Source organism: Calypte anna, chromosome 18, assembly GCF_003957555.1.
Source record: "Calypte anna isolate BGI_N300 chromosome 18, bCalAnn1_v1.p, whole genome shotgun sequence".
NCBI classification, from domain to species: Eukaryota; Metazoa; Chordata; class Aves; order Apodiformes; family Trochilidae; genus Calypte; species Calypte anna.
The window spans coordinates 8,841,985-8,854,188 of record NC_044263.1 but is presented as its reverse complement, the minus strand read 5'-3'; positions in this window follow the sequence as shown (position 1 = coordinate 8,854,188).

Here is a 12,204-nt window from a genome sequence, read left to right as displayed (position 1 = left end):
GAGTATGGGCCGAACCGAACCCCCCCAGCACTCCTCCTCGGTCTGTCCGCAGGTGCCCGGCCCGGCCCGGGCTGTGAGCGCTGCCCTCCGCCTCGGGGGTGCAGGGAGGGAGGGGGATGCCCGGTGGGAGCGAGGAGTTTCCTTTGCTTCCTTTGGTTGGAGAAGGCATCTGGGACGCTCTCCTGCCCTGGGGGACCCTGGACAAACCTGGTGCCTGTCCCCGGGCCAGCAGGGTCTCAGCAGGGATCTGCTGCACTCTGCCCACAGCAGGGAGATTTTCACCCGGGCACTGCTCCTGAGAGGATGGGGGCTGATAATTTGATAATTTCGCCAGAACCTTCATGTGTCCGCTTACCAGGAAGCACTTGGGACTCGATCTTATTTGTAAAACTCTCCAGCACTTAGGGACCCCTCTGGATTGATAACTCCTTGTCATGTTTGTTGTCCCTGTTTATCCCATCATTAACTTTGGATACTTAACCCTTAGTGACAGACCCTTTCGTGAGGGACCAGAGGTAAAGAAAAAGCCCTCCAGGATGTGAGAGAAGTGCTTACCCATGCCAAGACAGACGGGGGAGGGGGGCATCCAGCTGCACACAGGCTGTGCTCCGATATGCCAGGCGCCACATATTTCTTTCAAGAAAGCAACGAGGGGCTATAGATTGATATTGTACACCCCCAAATACGAGAGGGGTTAAAATATTTCCAGATCACTGACTTTATTAGTCTCCTGTTGTTTCAAGTGACTGTCACGCAGCTTTAAGGGCACTGCACAGATTTTTCTAGGTGAGAGTTCATGGATGAGTATTAAACATTTACACCCTGTTCACGGTTTGGTGTGTGACCCTCGTTAGTATCTTTTCGAACACCTCACAAAGTGCTGGTTGGGAGCATCCGATGGCTAAACCAGGATATTCCAGTCCCGAGTGCTTCCTTCCTGTCTCTGCACAGACAGATTAAATCCTTTGCAGGGTGTCCCCTTCCATTTGTCGGTTTAGCTTTTCATGTCGTTTTTGTTTGGTAAATTACAGGTACTGTTCTGTTGATTATGAAGTATTAACATAATTACAGTAATTATGTCAAATGATGCAATGCATGTAAACATGTAATTAGCACGCAGGGACAACACTGAGCAAAGTGATGACAACATGCAATAATGCAAAAGGCTTCGTTCTCCTGGTCATGTGCGGTGCCACGGGCTTTAGAGCTCAGTGCCTTGATTATTTCTTTAGGAGTTTTTGTTAGAATGTTTTGCTTCCCTCCCTCACAGTGGAAAGAAAAGCACCCAGAGAGAACACCGTATTGCTCTATGGCTTGGTGTGTTTGTATGTGCCACCCTCTGCATGCCCCCAGCTTGCTGGATCTGATTTCCTTTGCAATATTCTAACTCACTGCGTTTGATAAAACAAAAAAGTGCCCAGGCACTTACTTGGGAACTTTTGAAACTCCCTGAAAACCGGGAACTTTAAAGATTCGGACCACTGACTGCTGTTTTGCTGCGGCCGCTACCTCTGGCTTCCATTGTCCCCCTTTTAACTCAGAAAGAGCAGCAGCATTTAGTTCTGGGGACCTAGAAAAGTGACGGTGACATGGGGTCTTTAAAAGCCTCCCCTGTCCTCCATGCCTTGATGATGCTGATGCAGATCTTCATCTGACCCATTCTGATAAGTCCTGCAAAAGAGCAAAGCCCAGGGTTGTGGCTGCAGAGCCATGGCCAGGTTAAGCCTCCTCCGGTTCAAAAGTAAGGGGCAGAAGGAGATAGGGAACCTTTGCAGCGAAGGGGGCTTTTTGTTTGCTCATTTGCATCTCAATCCCCACAATGCTCTTCCGGCTACTCACAGCTATTCCATAGTAGTGCTCTTGGCTGAGATCTGGGAACACGCTCAAAGGGTGAGGCAGCTTTTGGATGCACTGAGCTGTTTTCTGTTTGAGCTGTGAAAAGCAAACATCTTTTCAAGAGAGAACATTCTGAACAGTAATTTTTTTTTTCATTTACAATTCAGAAAAAGCGAAACTTCACCGAATTCTGAGAGGAAAATATTATATAATGTTAAAAGGAAACGTAAATCCTCTGCAATGAAGGCTTCACACTACCCTGAAAACAGAACTCACTAACTTATTACAGTGGCCTAATGTGGCAGGACTGGAGATACAGGTTCTGGAAACAACTTCATACACTTGAACCCAAATAAAGCTCCATTGCCACCCTCGAAGAGCAACTCAAAGACGAGGATCTACATAGTCACCTCTAAATTCACTTTAAATATTTGCTGGTCACAGCTACAGACCCAGGCACAAACGGCAGTGGTTTCAAAAGCCTTGGAGAAGAGGTGGCTGCAGGAGGGAAGCCTCTTGAAGGACAAGTGACTTATTTGCTTCAGCACTCAAGTGTGCAGGTTTGGAGAAAAGAAAATCAAGCAGTGATTAGAGGTGGGCTCAAGCTCAGGTCTGGATTTACATTTTCTTCAAAGCACTGCTGCGGTTTAGATCCTTGGTATTAGGGACCAGACCCTCCTGCCAAGCTGGGACCCAGCCGGAAGGCAGAGTGAGTATGGGCACTCTCAGATGCAGGATTTTGGGTTAAGCACCTCTCAGCTGAACACGCAAAGCTGGTTTAAACAGTGTGGCAGAGCTAAGCTGCTGAAAGGTCTCACTCAGCATTGCTGGCCCGAAGGGGATGTATGTGGGAGAACTGCAGACTCCTTGAGAAGCCTTGCTGGTCACTGCCCAGCCCATGGGTTGGTTTCACCATGTGTCCCCGTGTTTTGCAACTCCCAACCAGCTCCCTCTCAGCTGATTTATTTTCACGCTCCTCAACTTGCAGGGGGTGAATCAGGTCCTGTGGTCACAGAGCAGCCGCTGGTGCTTGGTGTGCAGCCCTTCGCTGCCTGCCAGGAAGGGAAATCTGAAACTGAAAAGAAGGAGGGGGAAGGAGGAGAAGGAGGGTATTTTCTGGAAAGGCAAAACCATGGCTAAACAGCATGCATGGCAAAGCAGGAGGGAGAAGAGAGTGGCAGAAGAATTCAAACCAGCCACTGAGAGGACAATGGAAAATTAATAAAGGAGCAATGTGAAATAAGTAGAATTTGTAAGGTAAATCCACTGGCCAGATAGAAGTAAGGAGCATAACAAAACAGGGAGAGGCTCAGCAGCTGAAGGGACAGGGGGAAATCTTTGTGTGTAGTGAGGGAGGACTTGGTTACTTGTTCTCATGAAATTGAAATTAGTAATGAAAATACACTCATCCATAGGGGCACCCTCCTGCTTATTCCTGCTTAATTCTGTTAGGATTAATGTAGAATTGTAGAACAGTTTGGGTTAGAAGGGACATTTAAGCACAGTTCTATTACTCCTGAATCACTGCTCCTCACGGCTGACTTTTCTTGTTGCTGTTTTAAGTGCAAAAGTTTTCGCCTTTCAGCAGAAAACGACACACATTGAAAGAAAGTTTTTTTCCTAGAAGAAGCTGGCGTGAAGTGCATGCCTGAAATCAAGGCACAGAACAACAGGATTTCGGATGGAACAATTTAGAGACTGCATTTTCCAGGACGCGGCAGCATCAGTGAAGTGTTGAAAGAGGGGGCGGGGGAGCGCTGGGAGCGGAGCTGCCCCTCTCCCTTTGGACACACAGCCAGCTCTGGGAAACAAACAGCTCCCACTAACTGGCAGCTCCTGCTCCAAGCACAATCCAGCTTCCGCCTCTGGATGTTTGCATTAGGATCCCAAGCAGCTCCCACCCAAAGCAGTGGATTATGCTGCAGGAACAAAAGTGAATCTTAGGTATCTTCAGGGTCTCGCTTCTCTGATGAAGAGAAAAACTCTGGAAAAAAAAGAAATCATTATTTGGACAAGTTAATTACACCACGTGACACCCAAATAAATAAATACGAATGTGGAGATGCCCAGACTTGCGATGTGGCCAAAGCAGGAGGTGCAGCTAAAATCACACCTGCTTGCTTTCAGTGCATGAGGGGATGTGAAGACAGGGATGCTATCTCTGAAGGCAACAAAGTTCATTTATAACAAATACTGAACACATTTTAGGCAAACGTGTAGTCTGCTCAAGGCGTCTATTTTATTTTTTATTTTCCTACACATCCAATTGCTGGCAGATAAATGTCCCTTTCTTGTCCTGGTCTTTCTCTGCAGCTCACAGGTATGGAGCAGGGTATAAACCAGTACTAGCACTGCTGGGGAGTCAGCTGTGCCCTACTGCCCTGTGTGCCCCAGGAGCAATGGGGACAAAAGCCCCCTGCAAGCCCAGGGAACCCAGCCCAGGTAGGAGCTGAATCACCTCCTGCAGTGCCTGCCTCTCCCTGCTGGCTGCAGGCTGCACTCCTGCCTGCTCTGCTTTTCTCTGAAGCAGCTAAAATGCACGGAGCTGAGGGAGGCTGGGTGAGCAGTAATCTTAGCCAAGGAGGCTACTGTGGAGTAAGAATGATACCGATGCTCTGTGGCAGTGCTAAAAGCTTTAGGATACCAAGGACCATTCTCCCAAACGGAGCAGGTTTGTTTTCATGAAGCTAAGGGCCCTAGCATCATGGTAGCAATGGTTCCTGTACTTTTCTTTCCCCATTTGCTCTCCTCCAGACACCTTAAACTGTTGGGCAACTAAGCCCATCCAGACAGGAATTTGTGTTTTATTCTTTCCACTTCAAACTGAAAAGCAGTAAAGGGAATGATGTCTGGACCCAAGCAGCCTATTGAGAGGATCAAAAAGGTAACACAAAGCACCAAAGATGGCTAAGAAACACAGATCATTTGCCATCCCACACAGCAAAGCTGTCTCAGGACCTGGGGACCCAGGCAGAGGATTTAGTGCCTAAGCCTAGAAACTCCTCTGGGTTGCAGGCATTAACTCATGCTTGCATGCCTGAGACCGGATAAAGCTGCAGTCAAAACCAAAAACCTCTAAAGAGGCCTCAGCATATTGTTGTTTTGGGAATAGTCCTGTGCATTTCATCCACAAGAATTAGTGTTTTCTTTTCATTTCACAATAACCTAGGTATTTAAAATGTCTGCCAAAGAGTACTCAGAAACCCAGCATTTCATCTGAGGACTTTTCAAGAGGACCAGTTGTTTATTTTTACCATCTAATAAACATTAATTTCCTGTTGTAGAAAATGTAATTTATGCCACTGCTGAAGCTATTTATCTTGATGCACATCTAGGCTAGCCTACTTTTTCTTTTTTTCCAGCTCCTCCAGCCTGTGCACACTCAGCAGCAACCTGTAGGCTGAGGCTGTGCCATCCAAACACACTCAGAAGTTGGGCGGGAGGATCTGATAGCAGAGGACAGGTCCGCACCCATGAGCAGTCACTTCTTGTAACAAAAACGAAGCTAAAGAGAGTATTTGTAACACTGATCCGAAAACAAAAATACATTTTCCTTTCCCTTCAGAATTTAGACAAAACTCATGCAAGTTACACTAAACAAACCCAACCCTTGCCAGAATAAACAAACATTTGCAGTGTTGTTTGCTCCATGCCTGTCATGAAGTAAAGACACTGACATGCATTTTAATGCAACTCTCCTACAAATTGTGAAAAAATAATTGTGCCCTGTGTATTCGTTGCTAGGCTACTGAAGGAGAGAGAATATTTCTGCGGACATGATGAACTAACAAGGTAAATAATTCAACTTAATCATTTGCAAATTTCACACTTGATTTTCAACAGCAGGTCTTTTCAGAGCCTGGATCGACCTCAGATCTGATGACAGAGATTTTTTTAGAGCAAGGCAGACAAGTTCCTGTGAGGCCGATTTCACCCAGGGGGTAGTTTGTATATGACAAACTTCCCCTGCACTCCACAGACGATGGCAGTTTTACCAGAAAAGGGCAGTGAAATTTGCCCAGTTGTTGATAGCAGCACATAAATTTTAATTTCTTCTTAAATTCAATCACTCACTAAACAAGAGATATCTCAGAAAGCTTTGCAGTATTTCCAGAGGAAAAACTAAAAGAGCCAATCTGTCTGCACAGTACTTCTATCAGTGACATTCTGGAAAGAACAGCAGTACTTCTGATTAAAGCAGATCAAGGATTGTCTAACTAATCCATAAATTCCGATATTATTACATATTTTCTCAAAGAAAAACAATGGACCAGATCATGAAATCAGATCTGTGCTGCTCTGCAAAGCAGAGTCCTTTGTGCTGCTCTGGGGCAGGGTTTGCAGGGCAGGGGGAAGCAAAGGGCCCTGCAGCCCCTGACCCCTCCAGCACCACCCAGCTCAGCACTGAGAAGACTTCTCCAAAGAGCCCCGAAGCTGAGATAAGTATCTTTGTATTTTGCAGAGTTTCTGTAGAAAGAGGGTCTGGCTTTTTTTTTTTTTTCTTTCTTTTTTTTTTTTTTTTTTTTTTTTCCTTTTTTCTTTTTTCTTTTCTTTTTTTTCTTTTTTTTTTTTTTCCCTTTGGTTTGAAGCATGTTTTGGCTACTCTGGCTTTAATAGATCAGTTCACTCTCATGCTGGTGTCTTTGAATCTGATCACAGAGAAATGTTCCACTGATTAGGAAGTGGTTTGAGGAAGATGCAAGTTAAGTTCCCTGTCAAAGACTCCACTCCTTGCATGACCTTCTGAAAGTCATTTCTCTATATTATGATGCTGAATTTAGTTGATAAGGAACTCTGAAAATCAGCAGACACAAACTGATGGTGCTCTGCCAATTTATTGTGAGAGCAGTGGCAAAGACAAAAGAGCACCCCAGCTGAAAGGTATGGGACCAGGCCTAGTTAAATATCTTTATTTGACATGTTCCAAGGAGACTGACAAGCCATGGAATATAAGGAAAACTGACAAGAACTCAAAAACACCATGAAAGCAGAATAAATTTTAGTGGTTTTAGATGATGATGTGGTCACCCAAACTCTCTTTTTTCAAAGCTTTTGGGAGAAGTCCTTGAAGTGATACATAACATCAAATCTGAACTTTCCTACCTTGGTAATATATATATGTTTATGTACCTTCTGCTTTCTCAGGCAGGATTTGGCTGAAAATCCAATTAAACCTATTCAAGGGTAACAAGACTTTTGTAAGACTGAGGAAAAGAGAATCATCCCTGCTGCTGATTTCATGAGATATTTGTCCTCCCACAAAGAACTGGAGGAGGTCTCTCATTACATATCAAACTTTCTCATTATTTTCTTCCTAAGTCTCATGCTGATAAGATGGTTGGGCCTTATGTGGACCCAAATGCTTAAACAGAAACAAAAATCTGACAAGTTTGTACTTCTTTCCCCTGCCATCTTCTAAGCAGATTTCTGGAGATCTCAGTCACCACTTAGATTAGATGCTGGTTTGAAATTATCATTCATTTAGACTGAAAGAATGCGATTACTTTCTTCTGCACTGGAAGATTGATCCTATTACCAGCTTACAAGAATTTATTTTTTTTTTTAATTTTTGCTCCAAAATGATGGATGGTTTCTATTTAAAAAAAAAAAAAAAAAAAAAAAAAAAAAAAAAAAAAAAAAGTAGAACTAACCCAAGTGGTTGATTATCTGTGTATCTCTAGTTCTATTTCATTTCATGCCTCCCTCACTTCACAGCACTATAACCTTTTTGAATTGCCCTCTGTGATATCCACTCCTTCAGTGTTGACCATTGCTCACTTATTCATTGCTTGTTGGATCAGCTGGGCACTTGCACAATCAAGTCTTTGTTGTGCTTTCAGACAGGCTGCAAGTCTCAATATTGAAGCAGCACAAGAACTGTTTCCTCTGCTGGTATTCTGCTTCCCTGGAATTTAGGAAGACAGCATCATAAATGCATGAAAATGCATAGAAAGTAACCATGACAAGAACTCATACAACAGCTCTCATTTACCTGGCTACACCATGTCTTTTCCCCTGGAATTGTCCTAAGGGAGTGAAACATCCAAAAGTCTGAAGAGTCCTCACAAGCTGGTCAACTGAGAAACAAGAATTTGCTTCTTTGAAAAGTGCAGCTCAGGGTTATTTAATGGATCAGTAAATGATGGCTGGAGGGATCCTGGAAGAGCAGCTCTCCCACCACTTAATTGGCCCAAACGAAGCGGAATGCAGTTTTCCAACTAACAAGCACTGACAACAATGAAGAGCAACTGCAGGGATGGTGGGAAGATAAAGGAATGCACATACCAAAGGTCTGCAGCAGTATGAAATGCCAAAGTTCCAGTTTACATGCATAATAACCACAACTGGCACATGGGTTGTTGGATGCACAAATAGAGAACCCAAGATGAGAACACTAACAAATTAAAACTTTAAATAGTTGCAGGTTTAAAAACAAAATGAAACCTCTCAAATGCCTACATAGATACCCCAGTGTTTAAATACTTGCATGATCTGCTTTAGGTCACTGTTATCCATGGAGCTGGACACCTATGTATCCCTCACCTCTGTCTTAATGAGCAAACCACTGCACATAGCACAAGAAGCAATGTTAGCAAAATGCTATTTTTAGCTTATTTCTCTTCAAGTCAAAATGAGGATCTTGGCTTTCCAGATGGTGAAATCAAATCTCTCTTTTTCTTGCAGTAGAAACAAAGAAGTACCTTACATGAGAAGGGAAAGTTTAGATAGAAGTTCAGTAGCCAGGTTGATTGTGTTAAGAATAAGAGTATTCAGCAGAAGTAGAAGAGGAAGTATTTTGTCCCAGGGAGGAAGAAGCAAAGTCTTCTGTGCATGGTGACTTACTGCAGGCTCTAAGGCATGAGGATGATGTTACCAGGGAACCTCTACACAATGCAATAATTTACTGTCATCTCTTATATCCTGCTAGCTCAACAGTGTAACCTCCACAGACCTACTCCTAAAACAATTCTGAGAGCCAAATTCTATCTGCAGAGCTCTGTCACAGAAGATGTCATAACCTTACCTTAAACAAAACCCCAAAACAATTGTCAGTGTGTTCACACAGAAGGACTGTGAATTCATAATGTCCTTTGAAAGGATTATTATTAAGACAGATTTGCTGGGATCTAAAGGGCTCCAACCTTCCTTTCCCTTCCCTCTCCCATGTCCCTGTGCTGCAGCCCCCACAGTCCCTTATGGTTCCTGGGGCCACAGCTTCTTCCCAGCTGCCCTGCAGGCAGGGAAAGCAGCAGTGCTGAGAGCCTGGGGGTGTCATCACCTCCCACTCCTCACAGCAGCCCACAATTCCTCCCCTGGGGTTCTGTGGCCCAACATGAAGCTGTCCCTATCCAAAGTTTGGATTTGATGGATGATCCCAGGCTGGGGCTGTGCCTCCAGCCCTCCCACAGCCCAGGAGCACTCATGGAAAAGACAGCAACAACCCATCCCCAACACCACTGGCACAGGGTGCTGGCTGCTTCCCTGACAGAGCTGGAGCTCCCCAGGTTAGCAGCATATTGGTCAGGCTGGCTTTGAGACCAGTTACATTCAGGAAAAAAAATCCATTAAAATGGAGAAACAGCTTTTCATTGAAAGAGAAGAGTTTCCTGTCTCTCTTCTGCTCACGTCTGGTAAATTTGCTGACAAGAATTCCATCTTTACTACTCTTTTACAACACACAGCCAATGCAGCTGTAAGGGAGTAAGCTGCTCACTGAACTTGTCTTTGTATCATCAGCAGTATTGTTAACCTGTAAAATCTGCTTTATTGAAGCTGCATAAACGTGAAAGAACTTTGAATTTCATAACCCAGGGTGAGTCTGAAGAACTGGCATTTACAGGAAAATAGAAGCATTTGCTTCAAAATTAAAAAAAACATAATTAATTACAAGTACAACAAACTGTACTTGAAAACCCACTTTTCAGAGTAGTTTAAGAATTACATAAAATATGCAGTAGGATATTATATAGTATGAAGTCTTTTATGGGGTAGTAGAAAGATTTGAACAATCTATTGAATTCTATTTTCAATGAAGATGCACACAGTAAATGTTGCTGTAGTCTCTAGAGCTGTACAGTTCTTGTAATCTTTTCTTCAGAGGCTTTTTGCTAATTCATAATTCAAAATGTTGCTCATTTCCCTTCCTGTCTGCATGTTATATAAAGATGTGCATCCAACAGATTGTCTTGTGGATCTCTGCATATTATACACAACCCAGTTCCTGTTATGTATACATTCCTTTGTACCAATTTGATTTATTTCTTTAAGCACTTTCCCATCTTAAAATGTCAGATGCTTCCTGTACTTACATACAAAGAAGTTTAAGTTCCTGAAGGTACTGAAGTTCAACAAAGTTCTGATTGTGGTCAGTATGAGCTTCTGGGTCTTTGGGAAATACACAATTCCACCTCAGCCCTCCAGCATAACTTTATTTCATAAGTGCTTAACATTTCAGTCATCAAGAAGATCAAACAGAGGTAGGGTTCTGAAAAACAGAGAGCTTAAACTGAACTTTCTAAAGGTTTATTCTTCTTCAAGTAGCAGCTTTGATTCTCAAGGGTTATCACTTCTGGTGCACAGGAACTTGTCAAGATTAGGAAAATGGGATTTCAAGGCTAACTTTTATCTAGTTCCATTACCTGAATCTTGCTATCTTTTGTAAACAAGACTTTTTTCCCCCCTGAAATAACTTACTTAAAAAGCTTTTGGGCTAAGGAAAATACAATTATTACTCTACTGGGTTTCTGACTGGTTACTTAATAACAAAACTGAACTGTATCAACCAAGATGTTGATACCATAATCTGTTGCTTATCACTGGATTCTCCATCAGATTTCACCATCTAAGAAGTAAACATGTCTCATCTTTTTAATTATTTTTAAAATAGGGCATCATATAGAAACATTCTTTTCAGAAAAGATTGCCAAATAAAAGCCCAACTTTGCAAAGAAAAACCTGAACCAGTCTTGTCCAGTTCTGTGAATAACCCTGCCTCTCCCTTGCCCCTCTCTCTTCTCCTGCAGTCTTACTCCATAACACCACACCAAACATAAAGGTTCACTCAGCAGCTGGAAGAGCAGCAACAAAAGAACAGCTCAAGCAGAGGAGGAACCTGCCCAGCATCGCAGGGTGGCCCTGGTGAGAACACAGCGAGTGAAAGCACAGATGGGTGGTGGTGGTGAAGGAGAGGGCATGTTTGGAGCTGTGAACTGGGAATGAAATGAAGGGGATCTTTATAGTTTACCCACAAAGGTACTTAAGTCCAGTATTCTCCTTAAAAACATTTGTGACATTTGCCAGCTCATAAAAACATCCACTGGCTTCTTCAGGCTGACTCAATTAAAAAAAAACCAACCAAAAACCAATCAACAGCAACATCCTTTATAAGGGCAGCGAATATTTCACAGAGAGAAATGTACCAAACCACAGTCCTTCCCTAAAGAGCAACAGCACCTTTCAGTGAGGCTATTCAAAAGCAATATGTCTAAATTATAAGGTGTTTTCTTAAGAGCAATTAGCCCTGCAATTTCAGCTGAGCATTTGAAGTCTTGAGTACACAGGGAAATTGGCCCAAAGAACTCTTAGGTCCTCCTCTCCACAGCAATAAAGGCTCTGAAGGCCAAAGGAAGGCATTAGGAACCCTTGTGCAATTCCCTGAGCAGAGTGGACACATGTAACTAATTGGGAACCAGTAAACAATCCTGGTATTGAAGCACAAAGCAGATAATCTCATTCACACTACTTCAGTCATTTTATTCTCATGTGGCTGACTGAACTAAAACTGCTAAAATACTGTTTCCCTCATGCAGAAAAAGATCTGGGGGATATAATAGATCACAAGCTGATTAGGAGTCAACAGTGTCAAGCCATTGTGGAAAAGGCAAACACTGCACTAAGCTGTGCAAACAGGAGCAGGGCTGGCAAGACACGGGGTAAATCCTGCTCTGCCCAGCACTGGTAAAGCCCCAGCAGGAGCACTGGGGCTGGGCTGGGTCTCGTTCTCCAGCAGAGATGCAAAGTGCCCAGAGAAAGTCCAGAAGAGAGTGATGAGGAGGGCTGAGGAAGGAGCAGGGAGGAGAAGGACTGAGTGAATCAGATGCACATAACCCAAAGAAGAGAGTGGGAGAGGGGAGAAACACAACAACAATCACCAGACACAGAAACCGTGGCTGTGGAGGGAAGGAAAAGACATGTTTGCTCTGTGCTGTGTGGATTAGGAATAAGGGATTTGGAATGCAATTTGTGAGCCCTCTGGGCAAAGAAAGGGTTAAGAGAGGCATTGGCAAGGAAGCAGCTGAGAAGGCAGACAGCTGCTCAAACCCCTCTGGAGAGGGCTGGGAGGACCCCTGAGGAGGGGGCTGAGGGAGC